Source organism: Fukomys damarensis, unplaced genomic scaffold, assembly GCF_012274545.1.
Source record: "Fukomys damarensis isolate Sample0158 unplaced genomic scaffold, DMR_v1.0_HiC HiC_scaffold_31, whole genome shotgun sequence".
NCBI classification, from domain to species: Eukaryota; Metazoa; Chordata; class Mammalia; order Rodentia; family Bathyergidae; genus Fukomys; species Fukomys damarensis.
The window spans coordinates 27,721,362-27,730,949 of record NW_022900943.1 but is presented as its reverse complement, the minus strand read 5'-3'; positions in this window follow the sequence as shown (position 1 = coordinate 27,730,949).

Here is a 9,588-nt window from a genome sequence, read left to right as displayed (position 1 = left end):
TCTCTCTCTCTCTCTCTCTCTCTCTCTCTCTCTCTCTCTCTCTCTCTCTCTGCCTGTCCTCCCCCCTCTCCCATTGTCACACTGCCTTTTCATACCTTTGGTTACAAGGATCCTTTTGATCACTTTAACATAACAGGAAAAAGGACTGGGGATTTAGCTCAGTGGTTCTTCCGCCTGCTTCATAAGCACAAGTTCCCAAATTTGATTCCCCATTACCCCCGCAAAATAACAGGAATAATTCTTGATGATCTTCCTATCTACAGATCTATAACTTAGTAAGTTACAGATTTTATTTTGTGACATAAAGTGACAGGCACTGGTTTGGACGATTAGGATTGTATTGGTTGGGGACTCCAGAGGAAATGTCAGAGTGAGTTATCCCTTCTCAGGTTGCTGGCCTAGATGTCAATCATCTCTGGAAATAAAATGGGTACACATTGAAGCTGGACTCTTAAGAGCAATACATAGGACAGATGTGCAAATACAGATGTTTCTCCGGTGTGAGAAAGTCCAAATGTAAATAATAAAAATGTATAATAGATAATGTGAAATAGGAAGAAAAGGTCTGAATGCCAAGCGGAAGTGGAAGGGGTAGGGAAAGGAAAGAAGGGAGAGGGTTAAATATGAGAAAAGGAGAAATGGAAACAGTCTTTGTAAATAGGAGGGGTGGAGAGTGTGAAGGGAGGGCAGGGGAATGGGGAAAAGTAAGAAACAGAGCATGTTATGTAAAGGTGCAAACTCCCAGTAATGAATGTCAACATATCGTATACATAAAATGTACCAATAAAATTAATGAAAAAAGGGAAAATATAAAAATAAATATATTATACATTCTTGGGGGCCAAAGGCCATTGTGCCAGTCTTATCCTCTCCTAAAAGTCATTTAAATTTCCATATAAAATATGAACTTCAATGGCAAATACGGTAAAATATTTGAGACTCTTTTTGCAATAACATCTCCTAGGACTATACTTTAATTGTGTCTTTTATTCTACAGGTATATACCTAAAAGAAACGAGATCAGACTTCTTGAATTATTTCCATATATTGTTACTTCAACATATAAAATTAATTTGTCTTTGTAAGAAAAAGTATATGAACCTCATGTTTAGGTTTTTGCTGAAGCTTGATTGGCTGAATACAGAGAATCATTTTATACATAATTTTCTGATCTCCACATTGGAAAAATAACATGGTCCAAAGACTGCTGAATTTTTGAGTCTCCATTCTCGGCCAAAACTCATGAACAATTTTAGGCCAGGTAGGAAAGCGATAATTAAATATTTCTGAGGCATCATTACCCAAGCATGTGAAAATTTCCTAGGCTCACTGAGTGGAAGAATACCTTTTATTGATTCAAAAGCACCAAGCCAGATGCAATTACATATTCTGAATGTCTTCCAATGAATAATTATTTGGTGCTTGTCAAAGTAATTACTGAGCAAATAAAGATTTGCTTCTTATTTTAGTAGGGAAAGCCAAGGAGTTTCTGACTCACCAGTAGAACTTCACCAAAAGTTTTTAAAATGGTTTAATTATTAAGAAGTAGTTCCAAAATTTACATTGTCATCAACAAGTTTTTGCTTTGATATAAATATCATTATTTTTGTAGCTGAAAAAAAAAAACTCCTCAAAAAAGAATCTTTAGAGAAGAAATATTGACAACTTGGCCCATCTATTACATTCTTACCCAAATACCAAGTTTTCTTAAAGTATTAAATATATATCATAGTATATAATTCATTTTTTAAAATACTGGTTAACTCTTTCCCTTTGGCCCAGTAGGTCTAAAATATTTTGACATATTTTTGACATTTTTTAAATGACCAGGGGTATTGCATTAAAAGGACAATTAAAGTATTTTCTAACAAAATTATTTAACCAGTAAAAGTATTTAATGAGTAAAAATAAAAGTATCAAGAAATAAGAAACATTAAAAAGTCATTCAAAATTAAATCATATAAGGAAAATCTTTACACAGGCATAGAATAGCAGATAGACCTAACCCTATTTCTAAAGATTGAGATGAATTAGACTAGTATTTTAATTCGTACAGAAAGAGAAAGATGGTGAAATAAAAAGGAGTTCAATATAAAAGCCTCAATTGGATTATTGTTCTTTATCCTTAACAAAAGGAAAACTATGCATTTGGAACAGACAGCCTCTCAGAAATTATCGTCATATTGCAATCTATCTGGCTTGTCTCAAGATGAAATGTTGTTTTCCAATGAGCCCTGACTTTATTAAGAAGGTGTCAGAACTCACTTCTGATCCACGTCTCCGGGAAATAAAATCACATACTCATATGTTAATTGATTTTATAGCACAGGGGACTCTCAGAATAACTCATATTTTAAGAGAAAAGACCAAAGTGTTGTCTACAAGCAAAACTTAATTGGAAGGATCTCAAAGACTTGAAGATAAATTATTTGGTCCTGAAGCCAACCTGTCTCCTTCCTTCCTTCCTTCCTTGAAGGAGACACGATTTTAGAATGATTCATCAAAAATTTACTAGTCTTGTTTTTGGACTGAAGCGAATACCCTTCACTTAATTTATAGATATGAATGAATTTAAACTGCTCTCGAAAGTAAAGAACAGTTTTGAAAACTTTGTAAAAGAATTCTACATTACCATAAGATTGTGAAGGTCACTGACAACACGCGCAGCAGCAACTTCCAAATTAGTTTGTAAAACAAATGTGAATATTCCGCTTCTTATCATCTAGATAAATGGGAAAACTCAGTAATTTTTTTGAGGGGATGGGACCTCAGCTCAGGCTGACCTGGAACTCTTTACGAAGACCAGGTTGGTCTCAAACTCAAAATCTTAACATCCTCCCAGGTGGTGGCTTTATGAACATATGTACCGCCACTCCAGGCTTCAACTTCAGAAATCTTTACTGTGTTACACTGGGTAGTCTGGACTTTCTGCAAAGATGTTTCTGAATGTAGAAGTGAGAGAGCTCTGGTTTTCCCAAAGGTTACCAAGGGAACAGCTTGATTCTCATTTCTTACAAGTATAGGGCTTTCCCGTAAATTTTTATCTGAAGAAACAACTATCTCAATGTATTTCAGAGAACATTAAGCAAATCTGTAATTCTTGGCGCAAAAAAAAACAGAAATTTGAAAGAAACTACTTCTGAAATATTTAAGGTGTGATATTTGTTGCAGAAAGACCTAGATATTTTGACTACTTTGCAAACTTGAAGGCTCATCTCCGCATGCTTTTTCTTGATAAAATCAGCTCGATCACATTTTTCTTCACATCTTAAACTATTAGTGACTAAATGAAGGAACCATACATTTTCTCACCACAATCAATTGTGATCATTTATTACTGTATGGCATATAAGCTCAACCACCTTGACGAAAGTGCGTTTAAAAGACCAAACATCACTATAATAAAAATAAACTCAATCAGTAGTTCCTATCATTACCTTTTCCTCAGATAGGTAAGGGGTGATCAAGCTGATGGCCAAATGATAATTCCATACACGACCAATTGCAACAGACAAAAGAGAGAGGACTGAACTTGGAAAAGTGAAGTAGATTCCTTGAAAATCACTGGATTTGGCTTTCAAAATTTGACAGTTTCTTATGTACATTGTAAATGGGCAGCAAAGATCACAGTCGTGCACACACTAAATGATGTTAAGCAATTATGATGGCAATGTAGGACATACCTCAATTATTTGGATATTGAAAATATCTTTTTGTAAAATGCATATTATTTGAATTTTTTCTTCTGGGCAAGAATACATGTGAAGGGCTGGGGATTTAGCTCAGTGGTGCTGCCACCTGCCTCACAAGCTCAAGGTCCAGGGCTCAATCCCCAGTACCAAAGAAAAAGAAAAAAGTGCATGTGAAATAAATAACCTATGGTGGAGAAATCCCTACCTTACTGGAATTTATCAGTATTTCAGATCTCACTTCCAATACATTCACAAACGACTGTCCTTTTATTAAAGGATATCCTCTCCCAACATAAAAGACCACTGCACATCTGTACTGAGGGCAGGATTTCCCACTTCTTGTAGCCTTTTCTGCCCCATTACCTAGTTGGAAATGTTCTAATTTGAAATCAGAATTTACCATTTGTTCACAGATCTTCACAGTTCTGTGCATTGACTCAAGCTTTTGTCAGCAAAGACAACCACCAAAACAGTGAAGAGACAATCTACAGAATGGGAAAAATTTTTGTCAGTTAGTCCTCAAAGTCCAGCATCTACAAGAGATAAACAGGTTAAAAAACTTCCTTCCAAATTAAATGACCCAATCAAATATGGGCATCTGTAACGAATAGACGCTTCTCAGATGAAGAAATGAAACTGGCCGCAAAGTACATGAAAATATGTCTAACATCACTGATCATTCAAGAAAGAAACTTTATCTTCATCCCAGAAAGAAAAACTACCATAAAGAAATAAACCAGTATCAAGTCTTGGCTAGGCTGTGGGGAGAAAGAAATGCTCCTTCATTTTAGGAAGTGTAAACTGATACAACCACTATTGGCAACAGTACAGAGATTCCTCAAAAAAGCTAAAATAGAAATCCCATTTGACCCAGTATTTCCCTTCCAGCTTTCTTTCTAAAGGATTTAAAAACATCATGTTATAATGATGTATGTGTACTCATGTTTATAGTAGCACAATTTATAATCGCTAAATCTTTGGAACACCCTACACGCCCATCACCAGATGAATGTATGGAGAAAATGTGAAATCTATATGAGTGCTATTCTTCTGTTAAGAAAGATAAACTTGAGACATTTGTAGAAAAATAGATGCATCTTGAGACCATAGTGTTAAGTGAAATAAATCAGATAGACAAGCTTGAATATTATATATTTCCCTTACAAGAAAAAGTTAATAGGAGAAAAAAAAGAAGAAAAATACTGTGTTCTAAGTATTTTTCTGTTGTCAGCTTCTGGTTTCACTCCAAAATGGTATGAGTGCTCCTCCCTTAGCAGGATTTTCATTTCTTTGGATATGTTAAAGTATTTATTATTGCACTAGCATGGTCTATTTTGATAAAAAATAAATTCCCAGGAAAAATAACTGAGGTTAAATAAAACTTTTACATATTGACTTATATCCATATAATTTATTAATTCACATGGGTTTTTTTGACATTCATATAATTTAATAGCAATTGTTTTTTCCTTTATTTCCTTTATTTTCAGTATTTTCACCAATTGTTTCTTTTTTAAATTTTTATTTTGTTGACTAGAATTTCCAGAAAAATATGGTATAGTATTTATTAGTAGTATGCATCATTATTTTATTTCTGAATTTTTGAAGTTCCACCATTTGGTATCTTTCTTGCTAAAATTTTTATTAAAGATGGTATAGACTCATAACTTGTACAGCACTGTATTTTAAAATTTAAAAATAAATATTGAATTTAATTAGAAAAAGCTTTAATACGGCAAAGTTTTGGGTTTTTTTTTTTTTTTGCAAAGATATTTACAGGTCAGTTGGACAGGCATAATTCAGAAGTGTATTGTTATTTTTCTAAGTGCTTTTTCTTTTCCTTTACCCATGTGATAAAACAATAAAAGTGTATTTGCACAAGTATTTTCCCCAGGTACTTAGTGTTTAGATTTAAGAACCTGCTGTTTGAGAAGGTGGTGATACTAGAATTTGTTCTATCTTACACATATATTTTTCTTCTTTGATTTTTTATATGATCAGTAATTTATAGGCACATTGTAACTTCTAACCAAAATTTCCCTTGAAATTAGAAATGTAAAATGACCAATTTAAAGAAAATCTGGCAAAGAGAACAGCCTCTTCTGATCTTATTACACTACCACAATTATCCTCATTATTATTTTCTTCTTTCTGTACATTTCCCTTTGAACATTTAATTTTTATGCTGCTACAATCATAGAATCTATGCAAATCTGCCTTTTGTTTTCTATTCTGATTGTTTGCATATCTCATCTCCTTTATTTTCTTACTTGGCAAAATATTTTTATGAATGAGTGTACCAAAATTTGCTTAGCCATTTCCTTATTATCAGGCATTTAAAGAGACAGATTATCTTTTCTTTCATTTTAATCCTAATTTAACATAAATTCTTAAATGTAAATTTTACTAAGTCAAATGGAAAAATATTTTTTACTTTTGATAGAGTCAAGTGAAAATAAAAATAATTGTACCAAATTCAAACCAAATTTAATTATGAGAGTGATTTAATTTTACCAAAAATATTGCTTGAAATTTTGTATTACAGTTATATCTTACAGAAACATAATATTTCATGGATATATACAATTTCATTTATTTTAGAGTTTTGAAAAGATGCTTTCTTTTTGAGTGATTAATGAAATTGAAATAAAGAGAATAATAATTACCTGATTTAGGTTGAGATTTTCTTAAAGTAAGTTTAAATGCAAAAGTTATTTTATCTACCTACCACTTTAAAGTTATTGTGGAAGAAATAAACTAGAAAAACACTTATTACTGTTAATCAGCTATTTCAATTATATCCTGAAAAACTGAACTAGAAAGTTTTATCTTGCGCTGTCTTTGAAGTAGGAACAACCAGAGCTTATACTTTTTGGCAATGTTTTCTCATTGTGAAAAGCAGACCAGTCAAGTCTCCTGGAGTAACCGAAGGGTGCTATTAGTACACAGCAAGCCTCAGACTCCTCACTGCAGCCCCGTAAGAGTCTTCACGGATGGTTACACCCTATGCCACTGTCCAATAGAGACAGAGAAGCCCACATGGATGCTGTAGCAGTGGACCCTCACAAACACTCACCTTCATAAACCAACACCCACACATCTTGGCTTCTGTTTGCCTAAGTTGCACTGATACCTACTTATATTGCTAATGGTTGGTCTTTCTTTGCCTATATATTATTTTGCTACCTTTGCTAATTCAAAGCTTCACTGGCCCATTGATTTTATCTGCTATTTAAAAAAAACAATTTTCATTGAGATATAATTCACACGTCATAAAAACGCCTCTATTTAAAACATGCAGTTCAGTGACTTTGTACTCGCAATGCTTCAAGTAAGTTTTAAATTTCAAGTGCTGCCATTATCCCCAGAGAAATTTTGTACCTATTAGCAATGATTTCACAAATCCACCTCTAGCCAACCACTGACCTACTTTCTGTCCGTGCAGACTTGCTCACACTGGACACTCTATATGCACTATATCTTGTGGCCCTTTTTAACTGCTTTATTTCATTCACTTAGCATAAGGTTTGCAAACTTCATCCATATTGTACCATGTAACAGCATTTCCTTCCTTTCCACTGTTGAACAGTGTTCCATTGTATGAATAAACTTCGTTTTATTTATCCATTCATCATTTGGTAGACACTTAGGCTGTTTTTGTTTTTCATCTATTATGAATAATACTGCTGAGAACATCATCAGTGTGTGAATTTTTGTGTAGTGTACATCTAGGAGTGGAATGGCTGTGTCATATGGTAACACTACTGTCTTTGCAGACACTGACAACCTGTGCTATAGGTGTATAAATTTTTAAAATTATCACATTACGTAACATTACACATTGCTATTAGTCTCCCTCAAAATACACCCTTCACTTCTAACTCAGGTAATCCATCCTTCATGATACCTTTGGAGTAACCTTTCTACAGGTTCTCTTTCATGAGTGTCCCTCGTTGCACTGTGGTGGTTTTCTCGGTGTACTGAATTCTTTCAAAATGTTTACCTTCATGGTCATTTAATGTCAAAATGAAGATCCAGAAGTCAAAAGGTGGATAAGGGCTTACTGTAACAAAGCAGATGAGATGCACTGTAATGTTTTATTTGACAGAAATTGCTGCCAGTATTAGATCAAGGAGTAAAAGTTGATATTTTAAAAATTTGTTATAATAGAAGATACACTGCCATTAATCCCACTCAAAATACTCCTTCTAGAACTCATACATCCCATCCCTCTAGGCAATGTCTTTCAATTTAGTAAGGTTTTTAATATGTAAATATTCACCCTATCTTTCTACCCTTGTACATCTCTAGTAACAATTCATAAGAGTTCTTATTTTCTCATCCAAAGAGACAAGGCTGGTTACTTTTTTGTACTAGTGCATCGAAGTGGGATCTTCCTGTGGTTTTGATTTGCATTTGTCCAGTGACTAATGATGTGGAGCATCTTCTCTTGAATTTAAATGCCATTAGCATATCATCAGGAAAAATATTGGGTTAGTCTCTATTGAATCGTAAGAGTTCTTTTTGTAGTCTAGTTATGAAGCCCCAATAAAATATATGACTTGCTAATATTTTCTCCCCTTCTGTCAGTTATTTTTCATGTTCTTGATATTATCATTTGCAGGACAACGTTTTAAAGTTTGATGGAGTCTTACAAATATTATATTTTGTTATTCATGCTGTGGTGTTATATTTAAGCAATACTCGCCTAATCCAAATTCATGAAAATTGACTCCCATGTCTTCTAAGATTATTGTAATTTTGGCACTTAATTTTTTGTGTTTGATCCACTTCTGTTATTCCCTTTTTCTTTTTTCATTTCTGTTTTTTAATGTCTCTTAATTTTTGGATATTTTACTCTTTCTCTCTGTATATGATTTCGTTCAATGCCCCTAAGTGATTAGTAGGTAACTCACTATTCTCAGAAAAGATTAATGTAAAACCACTGCTCAGCTGTTTGCTGATAGTTATGTTTCTTAGGACATCAATCACTAATTTGCCAGAATATTTATTGAAAATATTTCTTTGCAATTTCTGCATAAAAAACGAATATTATCATAACTTTTCTGATGCTGCAGACATAATCATAACTCAAACAAACTTAATGAGCAAGGTACTAACTAGAAAACCCAAATAAGGTTATTTACTTTAGAGTTTCCCATCAAGTGATCACATCTTGCTCCATTCACTTCCTATTATTTAGCTCTCTGCTTTCTCTCTCTCTCTCTCTTTCCCCACTTTACGTTTTTCAGCTTAAATTTGACTTGATTTTATTTATTGTAGGCTCTCACTACTTACCAACAATAATCTCATCTAATAGCTTTAAACCTAATAACATCTGAACTCTAAAATAAAAAACAGAGAGAGAGAGATCCCCTGTGGCACTTTAAATAATCCCTCTGCCCTAAGCTGCCCACATCCTGATCTATAGAACCTATGCATATGTCATTTTCCATTGCAAAAGGGACTTCACAGATGTTAAATTAAGATCCTCAAATGGGAAGATTAAGACGGACCATATGAGTATGCTTAATGTAATCACAAGAGTCCTTGTAAGAGAGAGACAGGAGCATCACAAATACAGAAGAACTTGTGATGATAGAAACAGAAACTGAAGTGATTCAGTCACAAGCCAACGTTGTCAGCTGCCTTGAAAAGAGAAACTAGAAAAGGAAGGAGGAAGAACCATTTCTACTGACAGGATCAGGATGAGATTGTTTCTGAACTTATGAATTCCAGAACCATACAAAAACAAATTTGTATTATTTTAAGACATTAAGGTAGTGGGGATTTGTTACACTAGAAATAGGAAACACTATTTTAGCTATATATTCAAAGTTGGGTTCCTTACACACATCTCTCTAGTTAGGGAGTCATAAAGCACCCTACTACACTG